The 26,726-nt window shown below is 44.8% G+C and overlaps 1 pseudogene; it reads left to right on the forward strand.

Moving 5' to 3' along the window:
* Nucleotides 1–1,107: 1,107 nt before the first annotated feature.
* LOC149126165 (actin-related protein 2/3 complex subunit 3-like) lies at nt 1,108–23,890 on the forward strand (annotated as a pseudogene).
* The last annotated feature ends 2,836 nt before the right edge of the window (nt 23,891–26,726 follow it).

Genomic DNA, 26,726 nt, shown 5'->3' on the forward strand with positions numbered 1-26,726 from the left:
GTCAGTGCTGAGCCCACCTCCCTGCGACGCCGGGACTGACTGCCCCCTGCGGCCGGGCAGCTAAGGGTCCTGGTGCCCGTAGTTCTGAGTCAGCACGGCCTGCTCACCTGCCCAGACCTCGCAGACAGCTGTTCACCCTACAGCACAGGTACAAAAACAGCAAAGTACACTTAACTGCTCAAAATGGGATTTCTTGGCTAGGATATCCTCTGCAGGTACCAATTCCTTTTTCTCTCCGTGATTATCTTAGCTGACTTCTGCTTATTTTAGCCACGTAACAAACTCCCACTCATTCTTCAAGACCCTGTGCAAACGCCCGCTCTTCAGTGAAGTCTTCTGCAGCCCTCGCCCTCTCCTTGGGCAGGGCCGGTTACCGCCCCTTCTGTGCTCCGACAGCTCCTGTGAAGCCCCGGCTCGTGGAACTTACCAGACTCTGCTGGAGTTAGAGACACCCTCGCTGATCTCCCTCACAGCTGGGGAGCTCCACAAATCCGTGTGGGTACCGGTGAGGGTTACATTAGGTGAGTCGGCCTCCTCTAACACTAAGGAGAAAGGACCCAAGCTGATCCGCAAGGGATGAGCGATTAAACCCAGGGGAGAAGCAGAAAAATCATTTGGGGCCAGACTGAGGAAAGCTTTCAATGCCAACTGAAGGACTTCAGACCTGACCTTGTGGCCCAGAGTTCTTCAGCCTCCCCTCAACAGCTTGAGTCATCGCTGTCCCCTTGCCTTTGGCAGCCGCTTTGTCCACACAGCCACGTGACGTCCTCCCTTGGTGGTCACTGGGGAAGCTTCCCTGTCTGTCCCATGTGAAATGATGGTAGCCCACCCCTGCTGCACCCACCCCGGGGCTCCTCACAGGGCACTCCTGTCATCATCTTATGAATATTTATTCATGCATTGCCTTCACCCCCTTGTAGAGAGTAAGGTTAATGACAATAGGAACACTGCTTAATTCATAGTAGAGTCCCTACACCTAGAATAGAGGCAAAATCAGAGCCGTGCACTCAAATAGCTGTTGACTAAATGAATCCCGAATTTACAGATGGGGAAATGAGGCACATGGCACATGGTAGAGGCAGCAGCCAGTTCCAGACTTGTATAAGTATGGCTTTCTGGAATGTTCTCTCAGAGCACAGGCTTTGCAGGAAGAAACTAATGGCTTTAACCATCGTGGAGGTATTGAGCCCTCTGAGAAACTGGTGAGAATTTCAAGCCCTTGACCCTATAAATGGACAAAAGTGCAAACATTAAGAGTTTTGCAGGTGACTTCAGGGAGCTCTGGAATGCTCTGGGCCCTTTCCCAAGTCCCTGGGGGTGCCTGTCTCTGGAGAGTTGGTTATCCCTGGGCACCTCAATCCCTGCCCTAAAGGAGGACCGGGAGCCTCCCCTGAGATCAGCGTGGGCACTCAGTGTCCACGTACTGTCAGTCCCCACCTCCCTTACCTGAGCCGCTGCGTGACGAGCTGGGGGCAGGCTCTGAAGGCCTGGGGCCCTGGCTCGCTGTCCTCCCCCAGCTGTGCGCCTCTCAGACCCCTGCTTTCTGCACTCCTCGCTCGCCCGCTGAGCCAGCGGGATTACTGCTCATTTAACAGCCTGAACCAAATGAGATCGCGCGGCCCTCAGGAAACGCTAAAGCCCTGGCCATGGTTCCCAGGACGGCACCTCCGCAAGCCACAAACGGTTTCACCGTTTCCATTTCAGCGACCAAAAGCGCTCTGCAGGCCCGCGTCTAAGGAGTCCAAGGATAATGCGGGTCAAATCCCATTAGGCCAAATCCTATTACAGCGCCACTTCCCCAAGAGCACAGGCCTCTCTCCGCACCGGACTGCAGCCCGCAAACGCGGCCAGGCTGACAGGCCTTTGTCTGCTGCCGGCCCGGCATTGAACCTGGTGCTGAACAAGCTCCATTGCCAAAAACCTCCTTGCACCTGCAGCCAAGAACTTCCCATTTCCCCACGTGATTTCTGCTTTAATTAGACACCGATACTCAACAATAGATGAGCTCATAAGTGAAGTGAGGTTTTCAGCTTGGCCTGGAAAATCAGATCTCCAACCCAGAGCTCAAGGTTCTGCACGTGCGACAGCTGGAACCAGGGCCGCTCCTTGTCCCTTTCCATGGCAACTGCCATGTGACCCCCAGTTCCCACACTTGCTATCCTTGTGCTGTATCTGTGTCCGTGTCCAGTCTGCAAATAGGCAGAGGGGTCAGCTCCCCTATCTTGTATTCTGGAGAACTGAACGAGGCCGTCCCCAGGCCCTCCTTTCTTCAGTCCATCAGAGAGCAATGTGAGTCAGGGGCTGTCACGGCCTTATCACAGATGAAAAACAGGAGGCTCCAAAAGGCAAAGAAAGCCCTCCAAGACCAGAAAGGTGATCAGAGGCAGATCTGAGACTGAATCCTAAGTACCTGCTAACTGGACATATATTAGAACCTCAGATAAACAGCTTCTTTATTTAAAGTGACAATCAGGGGGCGGCGTTGTGGCACAGCAGGTTAAGCTGCCACCTGTGACTCCAGCATCCCATATGCACTCCAGGCTGCTCTGTTTCCTAAGCAGCTTCCTCCAAATGCACCTGGCAATGCAACAGAAGATGACCCAAGTACTTGGGCCCCTGCCACCCATGTGGGAGACCTGGATGGAATTCCAGGCTTTTAGCTTCGGCCTGGACCAGCCTCTGCTGTTGCAGCCATTTTGGGAGTGAACCAGCGGATGGAAGACTCTCTCTGTCACTCTCTCTCTCTCTCTGTCACTCTGCCTTCTAGGTCTCCCATGCGGGTATAGGGGCCCAAGAATTTGGGCCATCTTCTACTGCTTTCCCAGGCCATTGTAGAGAGCCAAATAGAAAGTGAAGCAGCCAGGACTCGAATAGGCATGCATATGGGATGCCAGCATTGTAGACTAGGGCTTTAACCTGCTGAGCCACAGCACTGGCCCCAAAAGGCAGGAACTTTAAGAGATGCTAAATGAACAAGCATTGTGATTGCCCCAGCTTACTATATTAAAAGTGATTTCAAGCCATTACCCCAGGCAGGGCCACTGAGGCAGACCCCATCAGACTCCCCAGGTGGAAGAGATGGAGGTGACAGTACAGAAAGACCAAGACAGTCCCTGCTCCTATATCACCTTCCAGAGAAGAGAGAGCTGCCCAGGGACAGCCCCAAAATCTGCACAGCATCCCCCTTGAGCACGCAGCAGGGTACTGATCAGCTTGTGTGTACAAAGAAAATACCTGAGGCTGTGGAAAGAAACATCCAAGAAGATTAGAAGGAACAGTCTCTGGAACTCACACAGGGCTAAGAACAAAGCCTGTGGCCACCAGAGAGTAGAACCCTCCAACTCGTGGAACGCTGGATACAGCACTCAGAAGAGACATCTTCTATTTACTGGCTTACTCCCCAGATGCCCACAATGGCTGGGAGAGGCCAGGCTGAAACCAGGAGCCAGGAACTCCATCCAGGTCTCTCTCCCACATGAGTTTGAATCATCATCTGTATCAAATCAAAAATTCTCAGACAGGTGAAGAGGGAGCAAAAACACAAACTCAGAAACTGATTACAGTAGATCAAAACTGACCACCAAGAAATGACAGACGTTAGAATCAGCAAAGAAGGGGCTGGCGCCGCGGCTCAATAGGCTAATCCTCCGCCTAGTGACACCGGCACACCAGGTTCTAGTCCCGGTCGGGGTGCCGGATTCTGTCCCGGTTGCCCCTCTTCCAGGCCAGCTCTCTGCTGTGGCCCAGGTGTGCAGTGGAGGATGGCCCAAGTGCTTGGGTCCTGCACCCCATGGGAGACCAGGAGAAGCACCTGGCTCCTGCCTTCGGATCAGCACGGTGCACCGGCTGCAAGCCGCAGCGGCCATTGGAGGGTGAACCAACGGCAAAAAAAAAAAAAAAAAATCAGCAAAGAAGTCCATCAAAACAGTTACAACAACCACATTCCATCAATTCAAAAAGATATTTTAAAAAACCCAAACCAAACTTCAAGACGTGAAAACTACTGCATTTGAGATGAAAAAAATATTAGGAACAGGTAAGGCACTGTAGGAGGAAAGATGAGAGAACTTGAAACACAGACCTAAAAACATCCAGAATCACACAGAAAGGAAGAAGTAAAAAGAGCATCAGCACATCTATGTCCAAAAAATCTGATAACTTAATTAAAATAAATCAACATCTTGAAAGACACAATCTACCAGAACTCACCCAAAGAGAAACAGACAATCTGAATAGGCCTGTAATGTATTAAAGAAATGCAGTCAGTGATTAATAACCTTCCAAAAGAGAAAGAATCAGGCCCAGGTGGTTACCCTGGTGACTTCTATCAAACATTTAAGGAAGAAATTACACACCAGTTCTGTACAATCTCCTCCAGAAGACAGGTGGAAGGACTGCTTCCTAACTCATCCTATTTGTCCAGCATTACTCTAATGTCAAAACCAGATAAAGACATTTCTTTTTTTTTTTAAGATTTATTTATTTGAAAGTCAGAGTTACACAGAGAGAGGAGAGGCAGAAAGAGAGAGAGAGAGAGAGAGGGAGAGAGAGAGAGAGAGAGAGGTCTTCCATCTGCTGGTTCACTCCCCAGATGGCCCCAATGGCTGGAGCTGCGCTGATCCGGAGCCAGGAGCCAGGAGCCGCCTCCAGGTCTCCCACATTGGTGCAGAGGCCTTCAAGGACTTGAGCCATCTTCTGCTTTCCCAGGCCATAGCAGAGAGCTGGATCAGAAGAGGAGCAGCTGGGACTAGAACCAGCGCACATATGGGATGCCGGCACTTCAGGCCAGGGTGTTAACCTGCTGTGCCACAGCGCCAGCCCCCATAAAGACATTTCAAGAAAAGGAGACCACACATAGGCCCCGAGCCCAGAAGCCACTGCCCTCTGACTTGAATCTGCTCCTGCAGGCTGAACCCCAGGTGCCACCGAGAGCCAGCTTTCCACTCCTCTCTCTTGGACCCCAACACCAAGCTCATTGGCCCCATGGCACTGTTACCTATCAGAAGTCAACTCAAAGGACCTGTCACCAGACAGACAAAAGACACAGATACTATGGATGAAGCCATCAAGTACTTCAAGGCCAATGTCTTCTTGGGAAGCTGTGAAGTTAATCATGAAGCTGACAGAGCCTTGATATATAGAACTCTACATTTCTGAGTGTCTAAAGAAACTCCAAAAGCCAAGGTGAGGAAGAAATGTATACACTGAGAATCACTAATTTTCCCCTTCCTGGGGAGCTAGGTTTTCCACTCACTGTAATTTGTGCCAAATCTGCAAACAGGAAGATGAAGCGATGTGAGCCTACTTCCACAGCTAAAGCAAGAGACTAGACTGAGCCCTGGGGAAAACATTTCTTTTTAAAGATTTTATTGATTTATTTGAGAGGTAGAGTTACAGACAGAGGGAGAGACAGAGAGAAAGGTCTCCCACCATTGGTTCATTCCCCAAATGGCCACAATGGCCAGAGCTGCACCAATCCAAAGCCAGGAGCCAGGAGCTTCTTCCAGGTCTCCCACATGGGTGCAGGGGCTCAAAGACTTGGCCCATCTTGTACTGCTTTCCCAGGCCATAGCAGAGAGTTGGATCAAAAGAGGAGCAGCCAAGACTCTAACCGGCGCCCATATGGGATGCCGGCACTGCCATGGCGCCAGCCTTTGGGGAAAACATTTTTGATTCTCAGAAGAATAAACCCAGCAAGTAGTGCACTTGCCTTGTGAAGACACAGTTCATGGACGCGGGCAGTGAGGGAGCCCTGGAAATCACCATTTCCAGTGTTGTAGGCCGTATTTTACAGCAACATGTACACAGTCCTTGGCCTTTAATTCATAAAGTTTTATACAGAAGAGAGCACATATTAAAAAGCTTCTTGATCAAGAATTTGGGTGGGGAAGGAGAGAGTGGATTGTCAAAGGACCATTTGAAATTTGCTGCAGTGGTAAGCTGTGCTTAATAAGAATAAATAATAAAGAAATTTCCAACATTCAAAAAGAAGAATAGGTGACTACAGATCAATATCTCTCATGAAGAGTGTGCAAAAGTCCTCAAGAATATTAGCAAATCAAATCCAACAATGTATAAAAAGAACTATATGCCATGATTAAATAGAGTTTATCCCCGATGTGCAAGGCTGGTTTAACATTTCAGTCAGTTAATATAATCTGCCACAGCACAGGCTAAAGAAGAAAAATGATATACTATGAATAGAGGCATAAAAAGCATTTGACAAAATCCAACACCTGTTTTGATAAAAATTCAGCAAACTAGGAATAAAGGAGAAATTATTCAACTTAATACAGAACATCTCTAAAAAAGCCTACAGGTAATGTCACACTTGATGATACACTAGATGTTGGGAAGGAGGGAAGATGTACTCCCTCACTACTCCTCTTCAACGTGGTTCTCAGACTTCTAGCTGATAAACGGCGCTGGCATCCCATAAGAGCACCTGTTCAAGTCTCGGCTGCTCCTCTTCCAATCCAGCTCTCTGCTGTGGCCTGGGAAAGCAGTAGAAGATGCCCCAGGTGCTTGGGCCCCTGCACCCACATGAGATACCCAGAAGAAGCTCCTGGCTCTTGGCTTCGGATCAGCCCAACTCTGGCCACTGCGTCCATCTGGGGAGTGAACCAGCAGATGGAAGACCTTTCTGTCTCTCCCTCTCTCTGTCTGTAGCTCTGCCTCTCAAATAAATAAAATCTTTAAAAATATTGGCAAACAGAACTGGAGCTAATAATAAGCAATAATATCAAGGTTTCCAGGATACAAGATTAATATAGAAATCAATTACTTTCCCATACACTCATAAACAACAATTGGAATTGGGAATTTAAAACATAATATCACTTACATTAGCACCTGAAACAGTGGAACACCTAAATATAAATCTACCACAATATACACAAGATCTATGTGAGGAAAACTGTAAAACCAAGGAAAGGAATCAAAATAAATCTAAATAATGGGGAGATATTTCATGTTCATGGAGAAGAAAACTCTATTATTAAGATGTCAGTTCTTCCTAACTTGATCTATGGATTCAATGCAATCACAATCAAAATTCCAGTAAGTTAGTTTGTAGTCACTGAAAAACTGGTTCCAAAATTGATGTGGAGAGGCAAAAGACTCAGGGTAGCCAATTACAATACAGAAAAGGAAGGACAAAGCCAGAGGACGGACACTTTCTGAATTCTTACTGTAAAGCCACAGTGATCAAGACAGTGTGATGTTGCAAAAAGAAGAGATGGCTGGAACAGAACAGAGAGACCAGAAATAGACCTGCACAAGTAGAGTCAAGTGATCTTAGACAAAGGAGCAGATGCTATTTGGTGGAGAAAGGCTAGTCTTTTCAACAAAAGAAGCTGAGATGACTGGACATCCAACATCCATGTGAAAAAAAAAATCCAGACATAGGCCTTACACTTTTCACAAAGATTAGCTCAAAATGAATCATGTAGGCTTAAATGCAAAAGTATAAAGCTACCAGAAGATGATACAGGAGAATGTCTAAGTAATCTCAGCTTTGGCAATGGTTTCTAGGACGTAACACCCGAGCCATGATCCATGAGGTGAATACAGATGAACCTCAACTTATGATGGGGTGACATGCCAAGAAACTCACCAGGTGTTGAGCACATTCTTTTGAAAATGCAGTTAGTGCACCTAACCTACCAAACCTCACAGCCTGGCAACACAGCACAGTCCACAGTGCAGTGGTTGGAAGGATGAAGGGAGGCTGCGCTCACCAACGTTGTCCAGCACCACAAGAGAGGACTGTATCCTATATCGCTAGCCTGGAAAAAGATATAAAATGAAAATTTGAACTACAATTTCTACTGAATGCATATCATTTTCACACCATGGTGAAGTCAAACCACTGCAAGTCAGGGACCCTCATTATTGATAAATTGGACTCCACCAAGATTAAAAATGATCTAAGAAAGACCCTACAAGAGAATGCCACATGTTGAGAGAAAATATTTACAAAACACATATCTGATAAAGGACTGGTGTCCAAAATATGTAAAGAACTCTTTAAAAACTCAACAATAAGAAAACAAGTGGCAAAAAGATTTCAACAGACACCTCCCCAAAGAAGACATACAGATTGAAAATAACCGTAGAAGATGCTCAGTATCAACATCATTATGAACTTCCAAATCAAGCCTACAATGAGATGCCGTTACATACTATCAGAATAATCAGATCTAAACAACTCACAATGCCAAATGCTGCCGAGGATATGAAGCAACAAAAACTCTCACACATTGTTAGTGGGGATTTGGCAGTTTTGGCAGTTTCTTACAAAATGAAACATACTCTTACCATACAATCCAGCAACCATACTTACAGGTATTTACCCAAATCAGTTGAGAATTTATGTACACACAAAAACCTGCACGTGAATACTTATTGCAGCTATCCATAATTGCCAAAAACTGGGAGCAATGGAGGTATCCTTCAATAGGTAAATGGTAAAACATCAATACAATGGAAGATTATCTGGCAATAAAGAGATAAACTACCAACCATGACAAAACACGAAGGAAACTTCAATGGGTATTGCTAAGTGAAAGAGAAACATTCATTATCCCAATTATGACATTGTGGAAAAGACAAAACTATAGAGACTGTCAAGAGATAGAGACTTCCATGGGAGGAGAGATAGGGGAGACATGTAGATAAAGCACAGGGTTGTTGGTTTTTTTTTTTTTTTAAAGAACAAGAGGACAGGACCAGAAAATCTACTCTGCGTGACAGTGTAAAATTGCACACATGACATTGTGGATCTGTCAAAATCCATAGCACAACACAGAAATGATCCCTAGTGTGACCTATAAACTTCAGTTAATAACAATGCATTAATATTGGTTCATCCATTATAACAGATGTATCACACTAATGGGAAAGCTATGGGGGTGGGGAGAAAGCATGTACAGAGACTCTTTGAACTGCTCAATTGTCTGGAAATCTGAAATTTAGTCTATTAATCTAAAACATGCACCATGAGTTGTGTGACAAGGTCAAGCAGTTTATTATGTACTTGCAGTCATGTGTCACACAATGGTGCTTTAGTCAACAATGGGCCCAAAAGATTTTATCACCTGGTGAGGTCACAGCTCTCAGTGTAAGTATACTCTGTGATGTTTAAGGGATGATAAAGCCACATGGCAACGCACTTCTCAGAACACACCTCTGTCTTTAACCAATGCATGACTGAAATTTGAGTCACCAAATAATAGTGAGGGGTTGGGGAGTGCAGAAAAAAATACCTGAATAAATAATGACCAAAAATGTTCCAATCTTGATTAAAAACAAAGACACAGAGCCATAGAGCCATGGGTCCAAGAAGCTCAAAGGGCCCGAGCACACGCACACACACACATACGCATGAAGAAAATTACGTGTTATAATTAATTTATCAGAGCCAGTTAACAGGAGAACACCTTTAAGGCACTCAGAGGGAAAAAGAAATTTCATGTAGGGCAAAATAAAGCAAGAACTGTTGTGGAATGAGAAGGCCATGCCAAGATGGCCACTGGCAAGCAAGCGTCAATTCCTCAGGAATGGCTTCAGAAACCCCCTGAGAAACCACCTTGAAATGGAGCCTGCCTGGCAATAGGCTGTGATTGGTTAAGTCATAAACCACCCCTTGACCGGATTGGCTGCCTTGGCTATATAAGCTGCTGCACCAACTGAAATAAACGAGTCTGAGGGCTGCTCACCTCTGGCCCACTTTCACCTGACTCCAAGTGTCTGTGTGGTGACTCCGCACCTCTTGCCCCCACCGTGCTCCTCTTCTCAGAATGAATCCACAGCAACAAAGGACAGTACAAATTCCTTGTCAGGAAGCATGCAGGAGCAGACACTGTGGCATAGCGGGTTAAGCTGCTGTTTGGGAGGTCCACATTCCACACCAGAGTGTTAGTTCTAAATCTGCTTCTAACCCAGCTTCCTGCTAATGCTCCTGGGAAAGCAGAAAATGATGACCCAAGTACTGAAGTCCCTGCCACTCATATGGGAGACACAGATGGAATTCTGAGCCCCTGGCTTCAGCCCTGGCTGTGGCAGGTGTTTGAAGAATGAACTAGCAGATGGAAGAGCTGTCTCTCCCTCTGTCTCCCCTACCCCTGTCACTCTGTCTTTCAAATAAATATAAAATATTTCCTTACAAAAAGAAATAATGTAATGAAGTAGGCAGTGGAGTAATATCATTAAACCTCTGAAAGAAAAAAAATTGTCAATATAGAAATCTATATGCAATGAAAAAACTTTTAAGTGAAGGTTAATTAAAGATTTAAGAGCTGAAGAAATCCATCACCAGCAGACCCACACTACAACAAATGTTCAAAGAGATTCCCCAGGCAGAGCAAAGTAATCGCACATGGAAAACTGGATGTGCGCAAAGGAAGAGCACCAAAAATGCGAAGTATGGGAGTAAATATGTTTTCTGATTCTTCAAACTCCTTAAAAAATAATTAGCCATTTAGAAAAAAATAGCAACAATGTATTAGCAATCTTTTTTAAAAGATTTATTTATTTATTTGAAAGTCAGAGTTACACAGAGAGAGGAGAGGCAGAGAAAGAGAGAAAGAGAGGGTCTTCCATCTGCTGGTTCTCTTCCCAACTGGCCACAACGGCCGGAGCTGTGCCCATCCACAGCCAGGAGCCAGGAGCTTCCTCCAGGTCTCCCATACAGGTATAGAGACCCAAGGACTTGAGCCATCTTCTACTGCTTTCCCAGGCCACAGCAGAGAGCTAGATTGGAAGTGGAGCAGCCAGGTTTCAAACCAGCCTCCACATGGTATGCCAGCACTGCAGGCAGCAGCTTTACCTGCAACGCCACAGCACTGGCCCCTGTATTATCAATCTTAAAAGCAGGCCAACACCGTGGCTCACTAGGCCTGTGGCGCCGGCATCCCGGGTTCTAGTCCTGGTCGGAGCACCGGATTCTGTCCCAGTTGCTCCTCTTCCAGTCCAGCTCTCTGCTGTGGCCTGGGAAGGCAGTGGAGGATGGCCCAAGTGCTTGGGCCCTGCACCCACATGGGAGACCAGGCGGAAGCACCTGGCTCCTGGCTTCGGATCGGCGCAGCGCCGGCCATAGCAGCCATTTAGGGGGTGAACCAATGGAAGGAAGACCTTTCTCTCTGTCTCTCTCTCTCACTGTCTAACTCTGCCTGTCAAAAAAAAAAAAAAAAAAAGGCAAAAGATACATGACAATAACAGTACAACAAACAGGAATGATGGGATGAATGTACATTACATTACTGCAAACTTCTTACCTTATACATGAAGGGGTATGGTAGTACTAGAAGATGCAATGTGGTAAGTTAAACATGTATGTTATAAACCCTAAAGCAACCACTAAAATAAGCAAAAAAGAGATAGTTAATAACTCATTAACAGTAGATAATATAATATGGAATCATAAGCTTAATCCAAAAGAAGTCAGAAAAAAAGGGAAAGGGAACAAAGAAAAGATGGCAAATAGAACACACATAAGATCATAGACTCCAATGTAACTAAAATAATTATCACACTAAATGTAAGTGATCTACATATTCCCAATTAAATGCAGAGATTATCAGGTTGTAGAACAACACACTGTATGCTGCCTATAAAAAATATACTTTAAATATGAAGATTACAATAAGCTAAAAGTAAAAAGATGAAAAAAAGATACAGCAACTAACATAGGTCAAAAAAATACTGAGGGGTTGGCATTGTAGTCAGGTTAAGCCACATCCCATATTGGCACCAGTTTGAGTCTCAGCTGCTCCACTTCCAATCTAACTCTCTGTAGTGTGCTTGAGAAAGCAGCAGCAGATGGCCCAAATAATTGGGCCCCTGCACCCTCATGGTAAACGTGAGTAAAACTCTTGACTCCTGGCTTCAGCCTAGCCCAGCACTGGCCATTGTGGCCATTTGGGGAGTGAACCAGTGGATGGAAGCTATCTCTCTCTCTCGTAACTCTGCCTTTCAAATAAATAAATAAATAAATCTTTTAAAAAAATTATCTGGAGTGGGACCAGCGCCATGACACAGCAGGTTAAAGCCACCACCTGAGGTGCCAGCATCCCATATGGGCGCCATTTTGAATTCCGGCTGCTCCACTTCCAATACAGCTCTCTGCTGTAGCCTGGGAAAGCAGTGGAAGATGGTCCAAGTTCTTGGGCTCCTGCGCCCGCATTGGGGATCTGGAGGAGACTCCTGGCTCCTGGCTTCAGATGGGAGCAGCTCTGGCCGTTGCAGCCATTTGGGGAGTGAGCCAGCAGATGGAGGACCTCTCTCTGCCTCTACCTCTCTGTAACTCTGGCTTTAATATACAGACTTGTACACAATATTCAGAGCAGCTCTGGTCACACAGTCAAAACTTAAAAACAACTCAAATTGCCATAAACAAGCAGTCAACAAACTGTGGCATAACCATTCATGTAATATTTTTAGTAATAAAAAGGAATGAATTACTTTTATAGGTTTTTTTTTAAAATATTTACTTTACTTATTTGAAAGACAGAGTTACAGAGAGAGGTAGAGACAGAGAGAGAGAGGTCTTCCACCTGCTGGTTCACTCCCCAGATGGTTGCAATGGCCGGTGCTGAGCCAATCTGAAGGCAGGAGCCAAGAGCTTCTTCTGGGTCTACCACGTGAGTGCAGGGGCCCAAGGACTTGGGCCGTCTTCTACTGCTATTCCAGGCCATAGGAGAGAGCTGGATCAGAAGTGGAGCAGCCAGGACTCGAACTGGCTTCCACATGGGATGCCAACGCTTCAGGCCAGGGCTTTAACCTGCTGCGCCACAGTGCTGGCCCAAACTTTTATAGTTTTTTAAAAAGATTTGAAAAGCAGAGAACAAGTGAGAGAAAGAGAACTTCATCTTCTGGTCCATACCCCAGATGGCTGCAGCAACCAGCACTCCCCAAATGGTTGCAACAATCAGGGCTGGACTAGGCCAAAGTTAGAAGCCTAGAACTCCATCCAGGTCTCTAACAAGGGTAGCAGGTACCCTAACACTTGGACCACTTGTTTGCCGCCTTCCCAGCCCCATTAGCGGGAGCTGGATAGGAAGCAGAGCAGCCAGGACTTGAACTGGTGCTGTAATATAGGATGCCAGAGTCCCAGGCGGCAGCCTAACCCACTGCACCACAACACCGGCCCCAGGAAAGGATTATTTATAGAATTAGCAACACGGATTAATCTCACAATAATTATACTGAGTGAAAGAAGAGAGACAAAAGGGTATGTATTATACGGCTATCTAAAACTCTGGAAAACAAGTAACAAATTATAGTGACATAAATCAGAGTGGTGTTTCCTTGGGGGAGGGTGACTTCCGTGAGGGAGCGAACACGATTGAGAAGACGCCGTTAGGGCATGGGTACACTCACTAACTTGATTTCAGAGATGCATACAAATGTCAGACTTAGGAAACTGAGTACTTTAAACATGTGCAGCGTATGGTATCTCAACCATACCTCAGTAAGGTTAGTTAGCAAAGTACAGGAAAACACAGTAAATGACTACAAGAATGCAATCCACAATACCCAGAAAATGAGGATCCCTACAGGCAAACGATCCAGTGTCTGCAACAAGTAAATTGCAAGAAAAAAAGAAACAGAACCATGGGGAACCTAATGTTGTGCAGCCTTGAGACACCCAGCACTGAGCAGCAATGATCCTGATTGGATGGAATTGAGACACCCAGTTAGGAACTTGAACCCTGTGACTGGGTCTTTCACGAGACTAAGAAAGTATCTTTAATTTTTTTTAGGTGTAATTATATTGTGGTTACATTTTTTTAAAGAGTCTTATTTGGAGGCTTAGAATTCATATTGAAATGGATGAAATTATATGTTGTCTGAGATTCACTTCAGCATACTATGGGAGAAGAAATAAGTAGGGGTATAATTGAAACAAGACTGTCTGTGAGTTGATAACCGCGAAGGCTGAATAATGGATTCATGGGGTTCATTATACCAATGTTTCTCAACCTATTTTTTCATGATCACTCCCTAAGAGCCTTTTTAGACAACTTTTCCTAATCACTGTGCCATTCCTGAAATCTCAATACCAAGGATACACTGTATATCTATTTATGGACTGGCCCTTTGGAGGATCACAAACTTTTATTCATCCCCTCTCCAAGAACCAATTCTTGGCCTCTTTGGCCCCCTCTCAACCCTGGTGGAGAGTTCATGCATTACACTATACTTTTGTTTACAGTCCTCCCTCTGTAGTTGCAAGCTGTGGCACCAAGATCCCCCATGGGTATCAAAATCCAAAGATGTTTGAGTCCCTAATATAAAATGGCATAGTATTTGCATGTAATACATGCACATCCTCCCATAAGCTTTGTTATATGTCTGTATCAGTTGTATTTTTATAACTCTCCACTTTTCTTTGGAAACAATCTATTCTTGAATACAACCATATAAATTTGGGATTGATTATGCAAAGATATACAGAAATTACCTAGATTTGCTATAAGCTTACTAATTGCTAATGAAAGAATACTTACTAACATACCATCACTTAAACATACCGACATAATAGAACTTCTCCCAACTTTTTAAACTTAGGTTTCCCCACTAAGCCAATTTATATTTAACATTTGGGTTACATGTGCATATAAAAATAGACATATTCTTCAACTGACCATAAGATGAGCCAGCATATAAAAGTCCTTCTTCCTGCATATAATTCAGTTTCAGAGACAAACAGACTCCAATGGGAGGCAAAATGCTGATCTTCTTGTGAAATAAAAATCAACAAGTGTTAAAGTGCTAATCCCATAAATCTTTTATCTATTCTCCAATTTTTAAATATACAAGGATGCACTGCAGCTATGTGAATTAAAAATATTTCTAACCAAGACTGTGTGCTCCTATGCATGGGGCTAGAGTAACCCTGTGCAAGGCTTGGGGCAAGGAAAGAGATCACTGGGACAGCACAGGGCACCTGTCCTGCATCAGTCCCCCACCTACACAGGCTCCCACAGAGGCCACGCCCTCCATACCACATGGGCTCAGATGCTACCAGGGACTTCAAGCCATGTTTTACTTCATTGTTCTATAAGGTGTCTTCCACTTTTTTTTTTTTTTCACTTGGGACAAAATAAAAGTTTCAAGTAGTCTAAGAATGCTTAATGTACCCATAAACTGTCTGGACCAGCGATTCATATTTCTCCTTCTTCACATACAACTGATTTCTAGCAACAATTATTTCTTAAGATAAGAAACGCTCAACTGAAGACATATATGGGACCTGGAGAACATCCCAACACATGAGCACATGGTGATTGGAGGGGCATACCCAGCCCTATGGGCTTTCTCCAGGAAGGACCTGCAGCCTAACACACTGCCAGTACCCAGGCTCGAAGTCCAAGCTGTCCCCATAATAAGGATCTTAAGTAATAAGTTGTTTTCATGGATCACAGCTCCCAAGTAGTTCAATTTTAGCTTTGCACTTTTCAACTTGATTACTTGCTCTACTTAATTCACTAAGATTGCTTTCATCTATGATAGTCTATAACTCAATACGGCAAGGTCCTCTTTGGTCACCTGTTATGTCTGATGGACAGTGCTAAGGCCATGGTTTCCTTTACTGTTAAGATTAATTAATTTATTTGAAAGGCAGAGCAACAGAGAAAGAAGGAGAAGAGGGAGGGGGGATAAAAGGGAGATGGGGAGGGAGAGAGAGAAGAAGGACAGGGATCTTCCATCCACTGGTTCACTCTCCAAATGGCTGCAATGGCAAAGGCTGGGCCAGATTGAAGCCAGGAGCCAGAAACTCCACACAGTTCTCCTACATGAGTGGCAGGGGTCCAAGTTCTGGCAGGGAGTTGGATGGGAAGCAGAGAGGTCCAGATGTGACTCTGTGCTCTGATGGCGGATGCCAGCATTCAAGCAGCAGGTTAAAACCACTGCACCACAGTGCTGGCCCCTAATGCCATGATTTCTTAAGCAGCTCACAGCTTTCGGTCCAAGGACCAGTCCGAGTTCCAGTGCTGCTGTCGCCCTAATTAGTTATCTGAAAAGTTTCCATCAGTTATAAATGTTCTGCTTCTGCAGTAGGTAGCTGATGTTACCCAGACACACAAGCAGTGCCAACCTGGGCCCCTGCTCGGCCTTCTTCCCCTCCTATAACCTCTAAATCATCTCTAGATGACTAAGCATGCCTGACGCAATGTAAATGCTTTATAAATGCTTGTTAGAGTCTATTGTTAGGGAAAAATGACAAGACAAACTCTCTGTGCATGTTCAGTGCAGATGCATTTTTTAAAGATTTATTTATTGTTTGGAAGGCAAAGTGATAGAGAAAGATCTCCCATCTGCTAGTTCATGCACACAAATAGTCACAATGTCGGGGACTGGACCAGGTCAAAGCCAGGAAGGAGCCAGGAATTCAATCCAGGTCTCCCACGTGGGCAGCAGGAACCCAGTTACTTATAGCACCACCAACTGCCTCCCAGGATGTGCATTAGCAGGAAATTGGAATCAGGAATGGACCTGGGACTCAAACCCAGGCTCTGATACAGGATGCGGAGCTAGGACTCTAACCTAGGCTCTGAAACAGGAAGCAGACATCCCACGGGACATCTTAACCACTAGGCCAAACAGCTAACCCCAGTAAAATCCTCACTCACTCTGCTTGGACCGACTGGTACTGTGCATCTCTGGTGGTCTCTGAGGGGGGAAGGGAATGTGCAGAGTGACCTAGCCCAGGAAAAGGCAGGCTCTCTGGGGCTGGGGTGGAGGAACAAGGGGAACCAAAGTTTCCAGAATTACTTGAGCTCTTTACACAGAAATCAGGACTTGGGAGGGGAGAAAGAGATGCTTCCCACCTTGCCTTTGCTTCTGGCAGAATGTCTGTTTCATCCTTTCAAACTAGTGGCTCCAAAAGGTGAAACCTGGGGGCTGGCGCTGTGGCGCAATGTGTTAATCCCAGCTGCTCCTCTTCCAATCCAGCTCTCTGCTGTGGCCTGGGAAAGCAGTAGAAGATGGCCCAAGTGCTTGGGCCCCTGCACCCACATGGGAGACCCAGAAGAAGCTCCTGGCTCCTGCCTTTGGATCGGCACAGCTCCAGCCATTGCAGCCATCTGGGGAGTGAACCAGCAAAAGGAAGACCCTTCTCTCTATCTATAACTCTATCTCTCACATAAATAAATAAAATCTTTAAAAAACAAAAAAAGTGAAACCTGCCTCTGTGGCATGACCTGGGAGACACACCATCACCCTGTGCTGAGGGAGGAAGCAGGGTTGTGAGCACCAGTTTAAAAAAAAAAAAAAAGAAAGCCAGCAAAGGATGTGATTGGCTTGGTTTGAGTCACATGCTTGTGAAGATTGGATACTGTGATTGACACAGCTAAGGTCAAACGCCCGCCCCCCAGGCAGGGAGGCGGGCACTGGGTGTGCAGCTCGCGTGTTCCTGAAGATGGGGATTGGAGGTGAGAGGACAGACTCCTAAGAGTCCTCTCAGGGTCATTAGGAGACCTCACACAAAGAAGCATCCATCCTTTTCTTTGGCATCTGGTGTGTCTTCAATATGTTGTTTTGCTTCCCAAGTCCCATCCCTGCCCTGCCTCCCAACTCTAAATTCGCCAATTGATAGAGAAGGCCCCAGGGAGCAGGGGAGGTTACCAAGCGATTCTATCTAGGCAGGCTCTGGCTCCCCAGGAACATCTCTCTCATTTTAAATAAGTAAGTAAATAAATGCAGAGGGTGCCCCAGGGAGCTGCCGCGTCCCTAAGACTCACAGGCCTCCCCTCAGTGCAATGAGTAATAGCAGCCACCTGGTAGGTGTACTGTGAAGTGGGCTGACGCCTATTAAATGGGCTCCGAGCATACAGCAGACACTTACTACATGGTAGCTCTTGTGCCCTGTTGCATTCTGCCCTTGAAATACCCAGTCAAGAGAAAAAGCTCACTGAAAGTAAATTCTCCAAGAACATGTCCAAGTCTCATTCATGGTCAGAAAGGGCAGCTCACCTTCTCCCTAGGGAACGCTCACGGCTCAGCTGTCACCCCCACCCAGAGGGCCCCCCTGCAACTCTGCATGCCCAGGCTGAGCCCCCACCACCCCGTTCGCAGAGCTCGGATCTGCACGTTCGCCTCCCACCACCCTCCCCCTCCACCCGCCAGTCATCTGCACTGCCCACCCTGGCAAGCTGTCTCCTTAGCACCTCACCTACTCACGGCTCCATGATTTATTTCCTCACCTTTCTACTCAGAGGAAGGGGGAGAGCAGAGATACTCCCGCCCTCCAGGAGGCAGTGCAAGCCACAGGACCTCAGCCCCGCCTCTGGGCCACCCCCACCTCACACAGATCCCACAGGCCCGGCCTTCGACCTGTTGGTACTGCCCCCTTCCTCCCCATCACCCCAATGTGGCCAGCCAACTCTCTCCATCCCCCACCTCCTCCCCTCTCCCTGTGCTCCCCCGTGAACGCCCACGAAGCCCAGCAAATCCAGCCCAGGTTCCAGACCCCATTCCCCTGTCTGGCAGGATGCCTCAGGCAGGAGATCACTGACCCTCCTCAAACTCCTCCACTCACTGCACCTGCAAAACTGCACTCTCCGAACCAACCTATAGCCCTCTCTCCAGAAAGCACTCTGAAACATACAGCGGGAACCTGCCCTGTGGCTCTGTTCCCCTTCTGCACTTGATCTTGGCCAAAAGACTGAGAAGCGATCTGTTCCGCTTCTCTGTTCTGCCAGTGTAAGGGGGCTGTGGCTTGGGCTCAACCCTGGATCTGCCTTTTAAGACTAAGAGACCTTAGTCAAGGTCTCTAAGGCTCTTTGTTCCCTTGTCCATAAGAGGGGAAGCCATGACACCCACCTCACAGGCCTGCTTGGAGAAGCAATCACAGAGCAATGGGAATAGACCGTGCTAAGCTGTTAGCTGTTGTTACAGAGGAAGGGTCCTCCTAAGGTAGGTTTTCAAGGAAAAATAATGAAATCAGAGGTCATAGACGCGTGTGCTTCCAGCAAGAGTAACAGAGACCGAATTCACCCTCAAACCTGGTACAACCAAAGCACCCGAGGAAAACCTGAAACAACAGTTTTCAAGCCAATGGATACCAGGCAACAAAAGCTAATGAACCCTGTGAGACAGGAAACCAAGTGATTCCCACAGCTGCCCTGTCTCGTTTCCTGGAGAGAGACTCCAAGCAGAACCAGGCAAAGAGACAGAGCTTCCGAGACACGGAAGTTTCTGGAACATGCAGGGCAGACCATCGGAAAGGAGAAAGCGATACAGTCAGAAGGAAGACCCTGGGAATACCTGGTGAGTCTCCTGTAGTCAGCAGAGCCCGGAGCAGTGCACACACGATCCAAGGCTGGGCAAAGAATCATGCAAGAGAATGCAAGGGAACAAGGACCCGGGGGTCCAGGAATAGTGCCTGCTCCTACCAGTCACAGGATGAAGCCTCAAAGTTCCCAGACATTTGGAGAAACACTCAGAGTCGTGTATTCATAAGGAGGAATAATTAGCCCTACGTCACATACAGTTCTGGTCCTCTGCAACCAATCTTCCAAGCAAGATACAAAAAATAAATTGTTTTCAAATAATTTAGCTGCTTTCAAAACAAAGCTCAAGAATATTTTTAGGAATACTAAAATAGCCAGCAACCCGCAAGGTAAAACTCACCATGTTTGGCATCCAAAAAAGAGATTAATAGGCATGAAAAGAAGTAAGAAAACAGAACTCATAATGAGGAGAAAAATCAATCCTAGCCAACCTAGAAGTGAAAGAAGTGTTAAAATTAGCAAAGAATGGCATTAAAAGTTATTATTCAGGTAGGCATCTAGCCCTGTGGATGACACCTGCACCCCATGCAGGAATACTTGGGCTCCACCTTCCTGCTAATGCAGACCCGAGGAGCAGAGGTGATGGATGGCTCAAATAATTGGATTTCTGCCACCCACTCTGAAGACCTGGTTGAGTTCCCAGCTCCTGGCTCCAGCCTGGTCCAGTCCCGGACGTCACGGGGATTTAGGGAGTGAACCAGCTAAAGGCAGTTCTCTGTGTCTTTCACTTTCTGTCTCTCAAATAAATATACTTTAATAGATTCTAATATGTCTTGAAAGTATTTCATATTTTCATGAAGCTATCAAGACACATAGAAGATAGTGTGGCATAATGGGTAAAAGTTGCTGCCTGCCATGCCAGCATTGCATTTGGGTGCTGGTTCATGTCCTGGCTGTTCCAGTTTTGATCCAGCTCCCTGTTAATGGCCTGGGAAAAGCAGCAGAAGATGGTACAAGTGTTTGGACTCCTGTCACCCATGTGGGTGACCCAAACGAAGCTCCCAACTCCTGGCTTTGGACTGGTCCAGCCCTGGCCATTGTGGCCATTTGGTGAGTGAACCAGCAAATGGAAGACCTTTCTTTCTCTCTCTCTCTCTCTCTCTCTCTCTCTCCTACTCTTTCAAATAAATAAACCTTTTTTAAAAGAACTACATTAACTTTTTAGAGAAGAAAACTGCAATGTCTGAGGTGAAAAATATACTGGATGGGTGTTACCGAAATAAATTAAAAGATGACTCCAAAAAATAAAATATATCCCGTGGGTTGGAAGAATTAATATTGTAAAAAATGTCCATACTACCTAAAGTGCTCCACATATTCAATGCGATCCCCATCAAAACGCCAACGACAAACTGATCACAAACTCATATGGAACCGGGGCCGGTGCTGTGGCGCAGCAGGTTAAAGCCCTAGCATGCAGCATTGGCATCCTATATGAGATATATTCAGATCCCGGCTGCTCCTCTTCTGATCCAGTTCCCTGCTAATGAGTCTGAGAAAAAAATAGAGGATGCTCCAAGTGCTTGGGCCCTTACACTCATGTGGAAGACCCGGAAGAAGCTCCTGGCTCCTGGCTCCTGGCTGTGGAACAGCTCAACTCTGGCCATTGTGGCCATTTGGGGAGTGAACCAGCAGATGGAAGACTTCTCTCCCTGTGTCTTTACCTTTCTCTGTAACTCTTTCAAATAAATAAATCTTAAAAAAAAAAAAAAATAATACAGAACCACAGAGAACCCAGAATAACCAAAGCACTCCTGAGCAAACAGAACAGTTAGAGGCAGTTACCTGACCGCAAAGTGTTCTACAAAGCTAGTGTATGAAAAACAGCATGGTATTGGCATAAAAACATAACAATGGAACAGAATAGAGAACCCAGAAATAAATCCATCTATCTATAGTCAACTGACTTTCTTTCTTTTTTTTTGGCAAGAATTTTATTGAGGATTTTTGCGTCTATGTTCATCAGGGATATTGGTCTGTAATTCTCTTTCAATGCTGCATCTTTTTCCAGCTTAGGAATTAAGGTAATGCTTGCTTCATAGAAAGAATTTGGGAGGATTCCCTCTTTTTTGATTGTTCTGAATAGTTTGAGGAGAATTGGAGTTAGTTCTTTAAATGTCTGGTAGAATTCAGCAGTGAATCCATCTGGTCCTGGGCTTTTCTTTGTTGGGAGGGCCTTTATTACTGTTTCAATTTCTATCTCAGTTATGGGTCTGTTCAGGTTTTCTGTGTCTTCCTGGTTCAATTTAGGTAGGTTACATGTGGCCAGGAATCTATCCATTTCTGATAGGTTTCCCTCTTTGCTGGCATACAGGTCCTTGTAGTAATTTCTGATGATTCTTTTTATTTCTGTGGTGTCTGTTGTAACGTTTCCTTTTTCATCTCTGATTTTATTGATTTGGGTCTTTTCTTTTTTTAGTTAGTTGGGCCAGTGAGGTGTCAATTTTGTTTACAGTCTTTCAACAAAGCCACTGGGCATAGACACTGGAGAAAGGACAGTCTCTTCAATACGTGGCGCTGGGAAAACTGGATATCCACACGCAGAAGATAGAAACCAGATTCCAATTCCTCACCACATGCAGAAATCAACTCAAACTGGATCAAAGACTTAAATGTAATACCAAAACTACAAAAACTATTAGAAGAAGCCTTTGTGGAAATGATACAGGATATCGGTCTGGGAAAAGATTTTTTTTTACATGACCCCAAAAGTACAGGCAACAAAAACAAGAATTGACAAATGGGATTACATCAAACTAAAAAGCTCTGCACAGCAATGAAAACAATCAATGGAGTAAAGACACCACCTACAGAAGAAGAAATATTTGCAAGCCATTTAGCCAACAAGATGTGAATATTCAAAACACACAAGGAATATAAACAATTCAAAAGCAAATAATAATAATAATCTCATTCTAAAATGAACAAATGATCCAGCACATCTCAAAAGAAGATATACAAATGGCAAAAAAAAAAAAAAAAAAGTATAAGAAGAAATGCTTAACATCACTCATCATCAAGGGGGAAGCACAAATCAAAACCACAATGAGAGCCCATCTCGCTCCAGTTAGAATGACGATTGTCAAAAAGACAAAACGTGAGAAGTGCTGCCAAAGATGCAGAGGAACCCGCATATACCACTTGTGGGAATCAGTTTTGCCAATGGGGAACAGAGGATGCAGGTTCCTCAGAAGACTAGAAATAGGGGGCCGGCACTGTAGCGCAGCTGGTTAAAGCCCTGGTCTGAAGCACCAGCATCCCAGATGGGCGCCGGTTCTAGTCCCGGCTGTTCCACTTCCTGTCCAGCTCTCTGCTATGGCCTGGGAAAGCAGTAGAAGATGGCCCAAGTCCTTGGGCTCCTGCACCCACGTAGGAGACCTGGAAGAAGCTCCTGGCTTCGGATCGGCACAGCTCCGGCCATTGTGGCCATCTTGGGAGTGACCCGTGGGATGGAAGATCTCTCTCTCTCTCTCTCTCTCTCTCTCTCTCTGTGTAACTCTGACTTTCAAATAAATAAATAAATCTTTAAAAAAGAAGACCAGAAATAGAACTACTGGCATATTTCTGAAGGAAAAGAAACCAGTAAGTTAGAGCTGCACTCCCGAGTTTATTGCAGCACTATTCATAATGGCCAACATGCAGGATCAGCCATATCTACAAATGGATACAGGAAATGTGGTTGATACACACAACAAAATATGATTCAGCCATAAAAACGAATGAAACCTGTCATTTGTGACAACAGGGATGAGCCTGGAGCATGCTACATAAAATGAAATAAGACATACACACAAAGACAAATGCTGCTTGATCTCATATATATATATGGAAGCTAACAAAGCTGATCTCATAGAAGCAGAGAGCAGAATAGTGGTGAGCAGAGACTGGGAAGAGTAGTAGGGAGAGGATGAGTGACAGGTCTACAGATACAATTGGGTAGGAGGATAACTTCTAATGTTCTATAAGCACAGTAGGGTAACTATGGTTGGCACCAATTAATTGGATATTTCAAAAGAACTAATAGAATTTGAATGTTCCCAGCATTCAAATGTTTGAGGTGACGGATATGTCAGTTACCCTGATCTGATCATTACACATTATATATACATGTTTTGAAATGTCACACTGTACCCTATAACTATGTACAATTATATGCCAATTAATTTTTTTAATATTTTAAAATATATATACTAAATGAGATTAGTCATCAGTCATTGCAGGAAAAAATATGACTAAACATAAAGACACAGTATTACAAACTACTCAAAATGAAACACAAAGAAGAAAAATAGTTTTGAAAAGTGAAGAAGTGCCAGTGTGGTACACAGCTGGGTAAGCTGTGACTCCAGCATCCCCTCACAGAGTGCTATTTCAAATCCCAGCTGCTCTGTTTACAATCCAGCACCCTGCTAATGTACCTGGAAAAGCAGGAGATGGAGCAAGTACGTGGGCCCCTGCCATTCACGTGGGAAGCCCAGGTAGAGTTTGCTCCTGGCTTTGGCTTGACCCAGCTCGAATTGTTGCAGCCATTCCAGTGGCCTAATCTGCAGGCAACTGAGTTCCTGAAAGAGAATGTCCAGAAGAACATCTGAAGAAATAATAACCAAAAAGTTTCTCAATTTGATGAAAACCATAAACCCAAAGATCCAAGTGCAACAAACTCCAAGAACAAGAAATATCAATAAAACGATACTAAAATATAGCACAGGACATTTCTCCAAACCAGTAAAAAAGAGGAAATATTAGAACAGAGGGAAAAGAACAAAGATAAGAATAATATTGGTTTATCACCAGAAACAATGTGTGCAATGTGATAAAAAACAGAACAACATATTTAAGGCACAAAAAGAAAACTAAAAACCTAGAGACACGCCTTGTTGTAGGTTAAGGAAACACAATATTGTTAACCTGTTAATCCTCTCAAAATTGTCCCATACATTCAACATAACCATAACTAAACTATCAGGAAGACTTTTTGTACAAACTGTCAGGCTAATGTTAAAATCCATATGGAAATGCAAAGGAGCTAGAGTTGACACACACTCATGTACACACACAGACACATCCCCCTCTGAAAAAGAACACCACTGGAAAGCTAGGGCTACTGATTTCAAGAAGCATTACAGGGAGTGAGCATTTGCAGTTAAGGAGCCTATGTCCTGTATCAGAGTACCTGGGTTCAATTCCCGGCCAATCTCCTGACTTGTTTCCTGCCAATGCGGACTCTGGGGGCCAGCAATGATGGTTCTGGTGACTGGGATCCTGCCACCCATGTGAGACCCAGCCTGAGCTCTCAGCTCCCAGCTTCAACCCCCAACAGCCCCAGCCATTGCAGAGGTTTGGGAAGTGAATCCGAGGATGGGGGAGCTTGCTCTCTCTCCCCTTCTCTCTGCCAAATAAGTTTTTAAAAAAATTATTATAAGGGTCGGCGCCGCAGCTCAATAGGCTAATCCTCCGCCTAGCGGCGCCGGCACACCGGGTTCTAGTCCCGGTCGGGGCGCCGGATTCTGTCCCGGTTGCCCCTCTTCCAGGCCAGCTCTCTGCTGTGGCCCAAGTGTGCAGTGGAGGATGGCCCAAGTGCTTGGGTCCTGCACCCCATGGAAGACCAGGAGAAGCACCTGGCTCCTGGCTTCGGATCAGCACAGTGCACCAGCCACAGCGTGCCGGCCTCGGTGGCCATTGGAGGGTGAATCAATGGCAAAGGAAGACCTTTCTCTCTGTCTCTCTCTCACTGTCCACTCTGCCTGTAAAAAAAAGAATTTATTATAAAGACACCTTAATTAAGACAGTATGGTATTGGAATGTATTGGTATCAAAATAGCCACACAGTTGAGTAAAACAGAAAAAAGGGTCAAGAAACAGGCCCACATACAAGTGTACGTGGACTTTTGACAAAGGTGCAGAGGAAATGAATGCAATGAACAAAAGATTGCCTTTTCACCAAGAGATGTTAGAACAACTGAATATCCATATGTAAAAAGACAAATTTGGATCCATACTTGTCATCATCTATTTTAAAAATTCAAAAAAAATTGGATCACAGACCTAAATGTAAAGTCTTAAAAGAATAAAACTTCTAGAATATAGTAAAAAATATTTGGCTTTAGCTATCATATCATATCAAATTATACGATCCATAAAAGAAAAAGAAAAAAAACAACAAATTGAACTTCATCAAACCCAAACACTTCTGTTTTTTGAGAGACATTTTTTAAAAAATAAAATGACAAAACCACAGACAAGGAGATTATTTGTAAAGCATATATTTGGTAAAGCACTTACATTAAGAGAAAATAAAGAAATCTCAAAATTCAACAATAAGAAAATGAACACTCTAATTTTTTAAATGTTCAAAACATTTGAGTAGATACTTCTCCAAAGAACATATACAGATCACAAATAAGCACATAAGGAGATGTTCTATGTCATTGGTCATTAAAGAAATACAAATGTAAACCACAATGAGACATCATTAGAATGACTTGAAGTTAAAAAACTGACCATAACAAGTGCTAGTGAGGACATGCAAGAACTGGAACTCTTGTAGCGAGTGGCAAAGTTAAACACACACACTCCATGATGCAGCCTGCCAGCTCGTGGATGTTTACCCAAGAGAAAAGTAAAAGTATATCCATACAAAGCTGTGTACACAGGTGTCCACAGAAGCTCTGCTCATCACAGCCCCAACCCGCAAACAGTTCAAATTGCCATCATCAGGTGAACAGCAATTGTGGTATATCCATCCAGTGGAATATTTGGCAGCAAAAACAAGGAACAGGCTATTATAATGCAAGAAACTACATGGGCAAATAGTTATGTTAATGATTGAAGCAAGACCAAAACAAGGACATGCTATCTGATTCAATTTCTGTTAAAGCTCTCAACAGTGCAAACTAATCCACAAAGTAGACAGTGGCTGCCTGAAGAGGGGTGGAGGTGGAGGCAGAGGAGATAATGACTAAGAAATATGAAGAAATGCTAGTGGGTGATACATACATTCACAACCCTGATAATGGTGATGGGTTTCATGAGAGAATACATATGTGAAAATTTATCCACCTAGAAATATGAGGAGTCTCAAAAACTTCACAGAATCTGATGCACTTTACGCACTAAATTAAGCATATATTTTCATTCCACTTTCCATGAACTTTCTGAAGTACCCTCAAGATGTATGTATTGTATGTTCATCCCAAAAAAAGCTATTAAAAATATAAGATGCATGTGAATTAGTTATTCATTATATAATGAAATACCTGAGGCAACTAACTTCATCAAAGAGAAAGGGCTTATTTAGCTCACTGTTTTATAGATTCAAGTCCAAGATCGGGTGTCCCCCATGGCCTGACAGCTGGTGAGGCTGGCAGATGGCAGTGGCAGAGCACATATGGAGAAAGGCTCACACGGCGAGCCAGGAAGCAGCCAGAG

This window comes from Oryctolagus cuniculus, chromosome 6 (assembly GCF_051225735.1).
Source record: "Oryctolagus cuniculus isolate XC-2025 breed Fujian yellow rabbit chromosome 6, ASM5122573v1, whole genome shotgun sequence".
Lineage (NCBI taxonomy): Eukaryota > Metazoa > Chordata > Mammalia > Lagomorpha > Leporidae > Oryctolagus > Oryctolagus cuniculus.